Consider the following 14,264-nt stretch of genomic DNA (forward strand, 5'->3'; position numbering starts at 1 on the left):
ATGGAAGGGACCCTTTGAGATTATAGACAAAATCTCCCCTGTGGCCTACAAGATCCGCATCCCCAAAGGCGGTTTGGCAGAGGGGGAAGACAAGTGGGTCCACATAAACCAGTTGAAGTGTTGCCATCCCAGGCACACTCTGCAACAACTGGAGGAATCCTCTGGAATCCTAGAGGGTACTGTCTCAGATTAATTCAGTTCTAACTTAAAATATCCTACATATCGCCTATCAAATTCTGAGTTTCTCAATGTGGGTGTTTTCGTTTTTGAATGCAAAAAGAAATGTGCATGTCCATATGTTTTGACTATAAATTTATATGCCACCCCACTATATCAATGGTGGGGGAAAAATTTCTATGAATAGGTATTGCCGCTCTTCCTTTGTCGTCCTAGGAGAAAGAGAACCTCGAGACTGGCCAAGGAGGATGATCCGGAGACCGGGAGCAGAGACGCGAGGGGCCCGGGGTACCGCCCAATACTCCCATCAGGACCGGCGAGGAGAACCGATCGATCAGTACCGGATGGAGGAAAAGATGCTGAACTGTGCCATTTGCAGAATTGGAAGAAGATTATGCGGACAGACCAGTGCGTGGGTCAAAACCCTTGTGCACCCGACTCCCCATCGACTCAAATTCAAAGGGCAGTCACGTGGGGGGATCTGTTGGGTGTCCTGACCCACGTTTGAGCTATCATGCTGCAACATTTGGTGCTGTGGGCTTAGAAAATCCAAGATGGCCAAAAAGCCCACAAGTGCGCCAGAATCCAGGAGAACCACGCAGTTTGTGCGCACACCAAAATGGTTACCTAACTTGCCACCCACCAGTGTAAAGAAAGATCTTTGTTAACAAAATCCACTGTTATTGATGTCAAAAAGTTGCTGAAATCGTGGCTCATTGGACCACTTTAAAGATTCAACCCTTTTGTGGGGTTCCACATAACCATTTTACTGTAAGGAGCCCCATCAAAACAATGTTAAGCAAGGATTTACTACCATGTAAGAACCATTCCTGTTTAGAATGCATTAATCCAAGAAAGATCCCAAAATTGCATGCAGTACCAACAAAATCCTCAAGGCGGCGCTAGCGGTCTAAACTCTGACAGGAGAACTGAGTGCAGTTGCTGACAAAGGGATTTGACTCAGCTGACTTCAAAGGCTGCATTTTAATTAAAAAATAGCCACATGATGTTCCCAGAGGCCTGAAGCCTGGGAAACCCTCTCACCTCCAGAGATTCACACCAGGAGTTAGAATCTCACATGACCTCTTGATTGATAGAAGGCAGACTGGCTGGGAGCCTCCTGGAGACCACATAATAGGCTCTTGCAATTGAATAGGATATGTTGATTTTGACTGTTTCCTGTCAACAAAGGCCTGCCTGCCAGAAGACACATGTGACTGACCCACCCAAGTCTTGGAGGCGGACTCCAACACTCTGAGAACTGAATTGAAAGCAAAATATATATTTTACAGAAACACTGATAACTCTTTGTAATCAAATGACAGAAATGTATAACTTTGAGAGCCTTAATTTAAAAAATGTACCTTCAATTCAAGCCCAAACTCCAATTTGTGTGATGTTCTGGGGGCAAGCTAGCAGTTAAGAGGGTATTACTTAAAATGTACGCATGTTAAAAGTCTGATACTTCATGAATTAATGCCTGCATGCCTTGCACACATTTGGGTAAATTTGAGTAAGAATCTGATATTGGTAACTTGACCAAAAAGTGAAATATGTTGCCATTTCTCAATGCAAGCTCCCAGGAAGAGCAGATTTGGACAGGGTATACCTCCTGTGATATGTGATGGGTGCATGTAATTTTAAACAAATGTGTACCTGTGCAAATATGTCTTTTGGGTCAAAATATAGATTGTGTGTAATTTGACAGGGGTGGGTTCTCTGTATCATAAACAGACCTCATCATGATGACACTTCATTTCATTCCCCCAATCAAGGGGAAGAGGAGGAAGTGGCCAATGACAAGTGGAGAGGGGTAGGGCCTAGGAAGCTAGCCTCTCCACCCACTTTCAAAACACATAAAAGCAGACAGTCAGGACAGATAGGGACATTCAATTCCATTTGCTGCGGAGCATGCTGCCGGACCATACAACATCCAGAGATCCAGACTTCAAATCCATCAATCTCCAGAATCCAGAGAGGCTAGTCCAGCAGAGCAGAGCTGACCCAGACCGCTGTTAGCAGAACCAGAGAGCTGACCCAGATCACTGTGAAGAGACCCAGACCAGACCGGAGTCCCGTCCAAAACCTGACCAGATCCGTGGCGAGGCCTAATTCAAAAATATATTGTGAGTACCTAGCAGAACTGTGCAGAACCAATCTCTTAGTTAAAATAATATAATTCAATCTATTTTAATCTAAGTAGAACTGCCTAAAAACTGTCACCTGTCATTTTCTAGCTGCTAGCTGTCACTTGTCACTTTGAACTTTTAAAATTTCAAATCTGAAAAACGACCTTTACCATATCGCTCATATCTCCGTGACCGTTTGCCTTAGAGACTTGCAGTAACTTTCCTCTGAAAGCTGGGAATCTTGGCTTTTCAACGAACCTAGAACCGCATTCCGATTCTCTATACTTTTGCTGCAATCGCGAAAAACGCACTCGCGAATTTACCGCGATTTGCGATTTGGTTAAAAACCCAGCCACGTGTGAAAACAGCAGCTTTCTTGCTTTCCTTGCTAAAAATTCGTTTGCCTCTTAAGAACCATCCCTGAATCATTGCTAGAGTGAGCCTGGACTAATATTAACTTGATACCACTCACCCTGAAACTCTAGAGGGAATTAAAAGCATTTTAGCATATTTTTCACTTCATTGCCAGCACATATAAAAGCATTTTGGGCCTGTGTTTCAAACTTCTGTAGTCTAAGCTTGCTGGGGTGAACTGAATTACATTTGATTGCATTTCTGAGAACTGTGTGCTTTCCTTCCATTTCCTTGCATTGCATAAAGGGGGGAGGGGATTGCCAGAGAAAAGTGATTACATTGTTTTGTTGAAATCATATTGAGTATTTTCTGTATTGCAATTTTCATTTAACATTACATCCATCTGAACTTATATAAAGCATTCTCTACCACCTTATTCTTCTGTTCCTATTCACAAATGTGCTAGTGCTAGACTATTCATTATTGATTACTGCTCAGATTAAGTGTGATATCCAATTATTAATTTATTATAAAGCGTGATATATATATATATTGTTTAAATTATCAAATAAACCTTTAAACTTGCAAAACAGAACTACTTCTTGGCTCAGTGGGGTCAGGGGGATTCCAAGAGAGGGGTGTTATATAGGGGTAGTCATCCAGAACGCATGAACTGGACATAAAGATATATCAATAAGGGTTTTCATTCAGTATTCTAGACTAGGTGTTGACTTAGCTGTAGTGTTGAATTGAATCCTCTTACAACTCAGAGGCCGGATAGCCAGGCACCAGTCCACCCGGACCGCGATTTAAAGGAGCGTACATTTTATTCGTCAGGCAGCACCGCGGCTGGTTTCATCCCTGGGTAGTGCAGTAACTCAAACCTTCCTCCACGACGAGAGCCTCTATTCCTCTGCTGGATCACCCGAACTGCAGGAACTACCAGGAACAACCGTCACCTCAGGGGCCACTTCTTCATTTTAAGGTACATTGTTCCGCCAGGCCACCCTTTCTCCGCGGTAGCACTAAAGGCGTTTTAAATCCTTTACCTACCTGTTGGGTTGGCCGCCACTCTCTCTTAACATTGTCTTTTCAACTTCTGCATCCACCTGTTCCACTTTGTTAACCAAAGACTTGACTGCAGCTACAAGAACATTTTGCTCTTAGGCCCTTGCCCTGTACCAATTGACTTTGGCACAGGCCTACTGACTCTGGTCACATTTGTTAGATCTGCCTTCTTTAGATTAATTCTCAGCTAGAACTGTGTGGTGCACCTATTTCTTTTAACTACCCTTTCCGTCCCATTTTTAAACCTTGTGAAATGCCATTTTGCTCAGTTTTCATTTAAGTATTGCCTATACTGATGCACTGTCTTGCTTAAACTGGTCCACAAACTTATGGGAAGTGTTGCTAGGGTGTGTAAGAACCTATTTCTATCTAACTTGTGCGTTCCCTCCCTTGTGATGAATTGTTAGAGGATCCCTTGTGTGTAGTTGTCACTGTGCCGTTTTGCTCAGTTTTCACTCTGGTTTACTTGGTCTACAATTTAACTTGGGAGTGTGTATATTTTTCCTTTGACTTAATTTAACTTGCTTGATGACTGTGATACTTGTGTTCTATCTAGAGGTGTGTAAAATAAATATTTAACTACTTTTTACTACAAAGCTTTGGTCAGTGTTTCCTTGTGCCATAGTACTGTAGGCCTATTGTGTAAACCCTGAATACTGCTCATCTCCCTCTTGAGATAGGTCTGACTGCTCAGCCACAGTTACCAACTAAATGTTTGTGGTACAGACTGATACCAAAGGGGATTTATTGCTCTCACCTGTAGTCCTAATCTTGTGTAGTGCTCCCTAAGGGAACTGCACAGGATTCTGCCTAACACCAGTACTTCTGCGTACTGGTCCCAGGCACCAAGGGGCACTAGGGAAATATCTACAGGAGCACCGAATGTGATTCCTGTAGAGGAGGGGAGGACAGTGGCCTCCACTTCAGGCATGGGGTAAGGGTAGGTCAGGCTAGCAGCCTGGACTCCAAGTGTCTTACCTTTACACTTGGGGTCACCCTTCTTGTAGTCCAGAGCCCCACAGTCCCAACAAGTGCCAGGAATGTGGGGTACGGTACTGGAGCCACTGGGAGCCTGCTTTGCTTTGCAGCAGGAGGGCCAGTACTCTTACTCCCTCCCACATAGGACTTATCCCCACTAGATTTTTGGGCTTAGAAGAGGAAGGTTTTGGTTTACCCGACTGTGACTGCTTTTGGAACTCCTCAGCCTTCTGAGAGGTCCCCTTTTCTTTGTCCTTGTCCTTCCCAATTTAGTCCTTAGGGGACACCCGGTGGGAGACCCACTTGTCTGCCAACCTGCCCAGCTTAAAGGGATCTAACGTGTTCTGGTCAGCAACATACTGACGCAATTCTGGTGAATAGGCTTCAGAACAATGCTAAAAAAACAAAAGGTGGGACAATTCAACAAATGTTTTCACCTTGTATCCATCAATACACCCCATCATATTCATATGGGCAGCACTCACCCAGTCAACCCAAGACACATTCTCTCTTTTCTTAAATTCCCTGAACCTCTTAAGGTATTGAGTAGGTGTCTTGACAAACTTGGCAATCTAAGCAGACTTCATGCACTCATACTGACCCCATTCTTCCACACTCAGTTTCAGAATACAGTCATATCCAGTCTGAGGCGCTCTGCTTAACAAACCCTTAGCCCAACCTCTTTTATCAACATTATGGATTCCACAAGCCATTTCAAATGCTTCAATCCATTGGAGGGTATCAGAACCCTCCCCATACACATCAACCAAACCTTTCATAAACTTGGTGGCTGGGGACCTGACACTCTCAACTGGATTCGCTGAATTCTCCACTCTAGCTTTCTCTAGCTGGATTCACTGACATTCAGTGTTCTTGTTCTCAAGTTCAAGATCCCTATCCTTTAGTTCCAGATCCCTGGCTTTAAGGATCACTTGCTGAGCCAACTCTTTCTTAAGCTCAGCTTCTATTTCCAACTTTTCCCTTAATAACTCAAGTTCTAAGGACTTCCCTGGAGAAACATTGCTGGAGGTCGAAACATAGGCAGCAGGACTGGTGGCATTCCCAGAAACAGATTCAGAAACAGCCCCAGGGGCAGGGGCCTCAATGGTTGCATCCACCCCTTTATCAAGAGCTTCACAATCAGTCTGGTAGTCCACCAGGGCAGCTATCAGCTCAGCCCTAGACGTATCCTCAAAGTCTAACTCCCTGGCTTCACAAGCACTCTGGAGAGCCTCTAAGCTCATTCTAGTCAATTTGCCATTTGCAATAGATTCCATTGCTTGTAATGTAGTTATCTAGTACACAACTCATCCTCAGTTTAACAAAGTGTAGATATTTTGTAAGTGGCAAGGTTACACACTGATTCTTAAACCCATAAGCATTCCACCGCTGCCACCAGTGTAAAGATTGAAGGGGGGTTATCTGAACTCCTGCTCCCTATATGGCAGAGGAGAGGCACAGAGCACACCAGCCAAGATTCTCTATATTGGTCAAACGTGGCGAGCAATCAATGCTTAGCTCTCAGGAGGTGATGTGGGCTGGTTCTTAAGTACAGTGTAGTCCCCAAGCACCCACAAAGGAATGTCCACACGCTATATTAGTGAAAACACAGTCTTTATATAAATAGGGTTCATGTTCTATACACAATCACAATAACACACTTTGTACTCTGGTAATACTATAATGGCAAATATACAGGTCTATGTGGTACCACTCTTAACTATCGATTCCTTTGAAATGCATCAACTGCTACCAGTTCATATGGCATACGAACCAAATTATAAGATGAATCAGCGATAGACACAGAAAGAAAGTTAAATCAAGCAATGGCGGAACAGTCTATCCCACTACCATGAGACAGTTCTGTATCCCCCTACCTGGGCAACCTATAAATAAAGCGTATTGACAAGCCCAATCCAATTATGCTTAATATAGTCTTGATTCCTTCTAAAGGTTCTATGACCCCAAGGTACCTGGTTTTATAGAGTTCTTCGGTGAGTCGTCGACAGGCCCTTCTTGAGTGCACTCCCTTTATGGCAGGAGCCACGGGTCGTCGAGAGTCGGTGAAGAAAAGGGTGAACACTGTTGTTGCAGCAGCAGCTTCGGTTCTTGCGGTTCTCGTTGACGATCGGCCGAAAATGACCGGCAAGCGGAGGCGTGCTTTGCACCTCGATGATGAGTGTTTGTTGTCGCAAAAGAGTTAATGAAGAACGTTGGCCCAGGAAGGGCATTGAGTCGTCAGCGTCTCTGTGGTCTTCGGGTGGTGGGAAACCCACTAGCGGATTCTCCTCAGTTGTTAGTGGCCTTGACTTTCTTGACTTTCTCCGGCAGGACGAAAGCGGTTGACGAGGATGAGCAAGGGAGTCCTTGGATCAAATGTCATAGGCAAAGGAGCAGTGCGGTTCCGGTCGGCGATGGCGGTCATCGACGGTGATGGACTTCAATGTCCGGGTGCTTCGCTTTGTGGTTCCGCGGCTGTCCCCATCTCCGGTCGGCCAACTTTCGAGGGTCTGACGTCCAGGGAGCTTTGGCAAAGATCAGCTGGTGCACAATGGTCCCTCGTAGCTCGGGAAGTGGTCTCCTAGCCAGGTCCTCTCTTGGATCAGTTCCTTGACAGTCACGCAGCTTTTAGATTAGTGAAGGACAGCAGCAGCAGTTCTTCTTCCAGTGGGCTTCAAGGTTAAACATCAAGTATATACTTCAGCTTCTGAACAATTTCCATCAGTGAGAGGCCGCTAGATATACTGTTGATCTCCCATTCTCTCTGCTGGGTCACACTCGGGCAACCAATCATTCAGAGGGGCATTCAGGCAGTCAGGCAGGCAATCGGCTCACAGTGCATTCAGGCCATTCTTCTCCACCCAGACACTCACAACATGGAATGTGGATAAAGACAAGCACTCTGCCATTCAGCACTCCACACTGCATTCATTCCAGTTTCGGGCATGGCTGTCTCAGTCATTGTGTCAACCACCAGATACTGGACACCCATAAAATGAAATTCGTATTCGTCACACACTCCATTCACCCAGATCCCACCCCACAGGCGTACCCACAACATCCAGTCATTGGGAAGGCTCCAGCCAGTCTGGCCTGGACTTCCCCACACTACCATATATGGAACTTCCACCCAACAGCCAGTCAGGGGGAAAGGACAGAGTCAGGGCTTCCTGGGACTTCGAGAATACAAGGTAACAAGTAATAGAAAGCAAGAGGCCTATCAGGAATCAACTGATTTCAATGGCAGGCCTGGGTATCCCAACATGGAGGACACTCAGAGCACCTGTCAAATTCAGCATTGAGCTTCCACCAGCCTATTCCCTGCTCTGCGGGCCACACATAAGTGCCCAAAAACATACACTGGGAGTACAGGGTCATACTCCCACCCCTGGGTGCCATAAGGGTATCCTAAGGGTCTGTTCACCAAACAAAAAAGAGGAAGAGCCGCACCGCCAGGAGTCCCACATGAACTCCTGCGCGGAAAACAAGACAGAACATACATGATAAAGCAATAAAGGACAAGGATATGGAGGCCCTGTCCCTCCAATGCATTTCCAGCATCACACGACCCTCCAGGTTTAGGTGGGAGACTCACAATTATTCTATGAAACAAGTTTCTATTTCTATATTTTTACTTTCTCCCCCCTTAAATAATTCTAACCCTAATGCAATCCAATATGAAACTTCAGTTCTCCCCTATGTGTGACAAAATCTCCCTCCACAGGTGCACCAAAATGATAGCATGTATGTAATCTGTAGTGGATGCAGCCTCCCTGCGCTTCCCTCACAATACAGTCCAGAACCGAAATGCTTGGCACAACCCCAGTGGCACAAAGACAATAGGGCAGATCCCGCTTTAGCCACCTACCCAACCTGAACTTTTGGGTGAGTTTGACTTGACCTGGCTGACCTGTAGAGCTGTGGCTGGATAGGACAGCTCACAGACTACAAACAGTGTCTGTGGCTGCACAGTTAACAAAGGCCAGGCATCTGCTAATGTAAAATATGTCATTGTTTGCACCTGCATTTATATGCATACATTTTTAGGCAATTGAAATTGTGATAGGTTGTTAGTACTTGCATATCAGGGGAGTGATTGGAATGGGGTACAAGAGACAGCTGATTCTTGTTAGACTACGGTCGGGGCAGGCCAAGCGCATAGAATATTGAAGACAGACAGCGGATGGCGTCTCAGGAATTGCTGACTGTGCCTGGGCGAGGTGTCCCCATATATTCAACTTGTGACGCGGTTCGTCACCTGACAGCAGGGATGCCCGACATCATAACATCCCACCAAACCTCCCTTTAACAAAATCAACAATAGGATTGCAATCACATCATACACAAAACTCGAATGGGGTTGGCATATAACAGCTTCTCAGCCCAACACTCTCGGAGCCTAATTGGTGGTCTCTGTGTGGACCTCTGGCGATATCGGGAAAACTGCCAATCAGTATCTCTCCCACTCACTTGTTCACGGCTGGGGGCCTGCTGTTGCTGATCGCCTTCTTCCTCACTGGATGGCGCAGGGTCATCCATTTCCAGTGAGCCGTTAGCTTCACCAAGTTGTTCACAAATTCAGCTTCCTCTCGAAGGTGACGAAACCATGAGCTATTTTGGGTAACAGGCTCTTGTCCCCTCACCTCAGCGATCATTGACACTTTTGCACTTGACACTCTCCACAGAGCAACATCAGGAGGCAAACACATCTTGTGGCTGGGGTTCCGCATCCTTGCCAGTACTCTGTCACCAACCTGCATCAGATGGTCAACTAATCTCCTCCAGACATACTGTCGGGCATTAGTTTGTTCTTGTAACTCTCTCATTCTCACCGAGTCAAGTCCAGTTAGCTGCTTGGATTCCTTCTCCGGAATAACTGACTTCATCTTGCGCTGCAGAAACAGGACGAGAAAGTACCTGGACTGCAGCACCGTTCCAAAATCCAGGCTCAGCGTCTCCCACTGTGTTGTAGCTCACTTAGGGGATTTGATTAGGGGCTCCTTGATCAATGGCTTGGCTGCCTGTCACTAAGCGCAGCAGCCAATTGCCTCCTATACTATAGCCTTCAGGTCCGGGAACCAAATCTTTACATGGAATCGTGCCTTTGTTTTCCTCGCTCCTTGGTGCCCTACATGAGCCGGGCTCAGGACCCTTCCTTGCAGTTCCAGCGGGATCACCAGTTGTGCTCCCCACAATAGAACCCCTTCCGGTCCCACTCTCCTTTTACTTTCCACAGTCCCTGCATTAATGCCTGTGACTCTGGTGTTCAGTGCTGTGTCCCAGACAAGAACGTCTTCCACCCCCCGGTGTGAAGTTGATCCACGAGGTCCTGCAGGCCTGCGTCTCGCAGCGTGGCCGTCACAATCTCCTCCAGGGACATTAGTTTTAGGACCGCCATCCTCGTGATCATGGTCACAAATTCTTCAGTCTGAACATCCTCTGCCGCTGCTGCTTCATCCTTCTGTAGACCCGGGTGTTGTGAGAGGTAGTCTGCAGGGTTATCAATGCCGGCACTAAAGAGCAGTGTGACCCCGTATTCTTGTAATTGGGGGAGCCACCTCTCTAGCTGGATCGGTGGTCGCAGGGCCAACCCCACCATAATGGGAATCAATGGCTTTTGATCGGTGAAGACCGTCACGGGGTGCCCGAATATGTAATGTGAAAGTGCTTGCAGAGCCACAGGACTGCAAGAGCTTCTCTCTGAATATATGTGTAGCAACGCTTGGTGCTTGTCAGGGACTTTGCTGGGCTGCAGTAGAACAGCACCCAGTCCTACAGGACTGGCATCCACAACCAGCTCTGTGTCTCTCCTGGGGTCAAAGTAGGCCATTGCCGTGTCCACCACCAGAGCCTCTTATGTAGCTTGAAAAGCCTCTTTTTCCTCCTAGCCCCACTTCCAGTCATGGTCCATCTTGGTCAGTACCCGCAGTGGTTCAGTCAGAGTAGCTATGTTGAGGATGAATCTCCCACAGAAATCTACCATGCCCAGAAAGCTTCATATTTCATAGAGGGATGCTGCAGGGGCTGCACCCTTGATGTCTAGTACTTTCCTTGGATTCGATGACAGCTCTCTGTCATGAAACAAAAACATGAAGAAATCCACTTTGGACTGCATGAATCGAAAAATAAATTGATTTAACGCAAGGCTGTGCTGATCAATTCTTGCATGTACCGCCGCCAGCCTTGGCAGGTGGTCCTTGTGACTCTTGGAGAAGATAAACACATCAATGCTGACATTTAAAACACCCGGCAGCCCTGCCAGCACCCCCAGATTGTGTGCTGAAACATCTCAGCCACGGATGACACACCAAAAGTAGGCAGCATGTATCAAAATAGTCCCATATGCGAAGAGAATGTTGTTATCGTTCTCAAGTCTCTGTACAGTGGGACTTGATGGCAGCCAGCTTTCCATTCAAGGGTCGAAAAGACCCTCACCCCCTGGAGATCTGGCAGGATATCGTCAAGTGTCTGCGTGGGATGGCACTCCCGGTGTATGGCCCAGTTGGGGAGCCTCGTGTCCACACAAATCCGGACTTCCTCTGGGGACTTTGGCTTGTTGGCCACAACAATTGGGGACACCCAGGCTGTGGGGACGTGCACGCCTCTTTCAGATTGATATGCTCTTTTTCTACTTTCTGCCTTAGGTGGAATGGTGTCCAACCGTGCATTAACGTCACTGCTTGGACCGATTGGTAAATGTGTAGACATACCTCTTGATTTTTGAGGCATCATACGCCATGGAAAAGGTGTACAAATTTGTGGAGCAGGCAAGTGATGTACATTTCATACACCTGGAAAGCAAAGTCTTTCAGCCCCAAGTCATCTGCCGTTGCACAGCTTAACAGTGTCTGTTGCTACTGGTGTGACATAGAACGTGCCATCAATTTCTGTCTGCTCATGCCGAACTGTGGTCCAGAACACTCCATAAAGTGGTAGTGGCAATGATCCGCCGAACTTAAAAATGCATATCCATGGCTGCGCCAGAGTCGGCACCGGGCGCAGTTTTCTTAATTTCGCCGCCGGCATGACATTCACTGACGCTCCTGTATCGATAAGGATGGGCAGTTCAGTCGATGGTATTGATACAGAGCACCACGGTTTCCAAAGTTGTCCTGGACCACCGAGGCAGATTGCAGAGATGAAGATTTCTTTGATGTCTGCTGCTCCTTCCCCTCATGACAACAATGATCTTTGGTTATCCTCTTTTGCCGCCACTCGTGGTCGGGCCGAGGCAGTGTGGGCATTGGCCTCGAGGAATGCAACATTTTTTTTTTAACCATTTAATTTAAAATCGATGTGCAATAATCTAATACCACGGCATATCATTCTCATTCAGTTGCGAGATATGTCATTTTGCAAGTCTTTCATTGTTGCAACTTCAATGTTTCTAAAAAATTGTTATTGTCGCCAAGTTTAACAATATGTGATCGGCATTAATTATGAAGTTCCACATTTGCATTTGGTATAAGGTGCGGTATTAATCAAAAAATGTATGGTAATATTCTGTATGTAGATTATTACAATATACCAGCAAATGTTCTAATGTTTCCCTCTCGCTTTCTGAGTTGCAAAATCTGCATTTCACATTATAGTCTCTATTTTTGGATTGTGCAGCCAGGAATAATCTGGTTGGGTATAAATGTAATCGTAGTCTGAATAATTTAGCTTGGTATTGCTGGTCCAGAAATTTTTGTAGATACTTTGGTATTTGGTCAATATTTTTTAAGGGAAATTTGTGCTTTTGCAGATTTTTTCACTTCTACATTTCGTTAGTGTAGCAATCCAATCATGGTTCCGGAGTTTTCCTCTTTGCTCGGTCAGTGTTGGTTATTAAGGTGGAATCATCAATGTCAGCTCTTTCCATAATCCATGATCTCTCCAGCAGTCAAAATATTTGCAGCTATTATTGTTCATGGTCATCGCGATGATGGGAATCAACGTGTTTCCAAACGATTCTTTCATTAGATTTTTCAAGTAGCTGGATAGGGTGTTCCACCATACCTTGGCCTTAAGTGAGGTTAGTGCCAGTTCATACCATATAATGGTGATTGGATAGCTACATGGCACAGGTAGCCAGGATTTCAAGAAGGTACCTTCTATGTAGTCCCAATATGGTTGGTATTGAGAGAATTTGGATTGCGCTCCATAGGTTATTTTAGGTATAAATTTCTGCTTATAACGTATCAATACCGGGATGTACGAGAATGTACCATATTTGGTATGGATAATCTTACCTTGCAAACTTAGTGATTGTATTTTGTGTTTTATTTCTAGCTTATGTGTAGCATCTGATTTATTGCTATTGATATTTACTCCTAGGTATTTATACTCTTCCGTACTCATCAGTAGGGCGCAGTCTATAAATCACTTAAATTCAGAGACTTTGTGAGCTGCCCTTTTGCACTGTATTTTCAAGATATGCGTTTTCTTGGTGTTTATCTCTAGATTGTTTTTCAGAGCATACTTCTGTAGGGCTTGTAATTGTCTCTGAAGGCCAATTGGAGTTTGATCCCCAAGGACCAGGACGTCTGCATATAGGAGCCACATAGGATATGAGCCTATTTTAGGAAGGAAGGATCTGGCGGTATTTAGCTGTTCACCAATATCACTGATGTAAAAGTTAAATAGAGTGGCTGCAAGCATGCATCCTTGTTTTAGGCCACAGTGCATCTGAATGGGTTGGGATAAGAGGCCTTTCTGGTCCAGCTTGACTCTAATGGACGTGTTGGTATATAGCTGTTAGGCGGAAACCTGTGCAGTTCCCTTGGGGACCACTGCAAAAGATTTAGGACTACAGGTGTTGGCAGTAAACCCACTTGGTAGCAGTCTGTACCACCCAGATTTACCTGGTATCTGTGGCTGAGCAGTCAGACTTCCCTCAAGAAGAGTTAGGCATTATGTAAAGTATACACAATAGGCACTCAGACACAATAGCACAAGCAAACACTGACCAGAGCTTTGGTATCAAGGTATATAATTATTTATTTAAAAACACACTTATTGAAACACTCCAGCACTAATATTGTAAATCACTCTAAACACAGTTATTATTATATATATACATCCCTTATTCCTTATCAGACAAGTCTTAGTTAACACCACTTATTTCCAGACAGAGGTGAGTGCTTAACTATAGATGGCACTCCAATAAGTTAACGAAAAAGGGAGGGAAAAAGAAGCAGAATGTAGGAAAATACACCACACTAATACTTAGGAACTCTTAAGCAAGGCAGGAAAGTCAAAAGTTACTTGTGAGCCAAAGTCCATAGGCCGGGCCCACTCTTGGAGAGAGCAGGGCACAAATGCACCCAAGATCACACAATGTCAACAGGCTTAAAAAGTCTTGCAGGGAGTTCAGAGAGGTTTTAGTTAGGCTTAGAAAAGTTTAGCCAGGGTGTCCCAGGCTAACCCAGGTTCGAAAGCCGGGGGCTAAATCTACCCCGTACAGTCGGTTGCAAGGGAAGCCAGGCGGAACACGGTACCTTAGGTGGAAAGGATCCTCCAGCGGGGGCAGTTGTTCCTGGCAGCGGGTGCAAGTCACGGCGTCGTCCAGAGGAA

The sequence above is a fragment of the Ambystoma mexicanum genome, chromosome 4q, assembly GCF_040938575.1.
Source record: "Ambystoma mexicanum isolate Mex_15411 chromosome 4q, UKY_AmexF1_1, whole genome shotgun sequence".
Classification (NCBI taxonomy): domain Eukaryota; kingdom Metazoa; phylum Chordata; class Amphibia; order Caudata; family Ambystomatidae; genus Ambystoma; species Ambystoma mexicanum.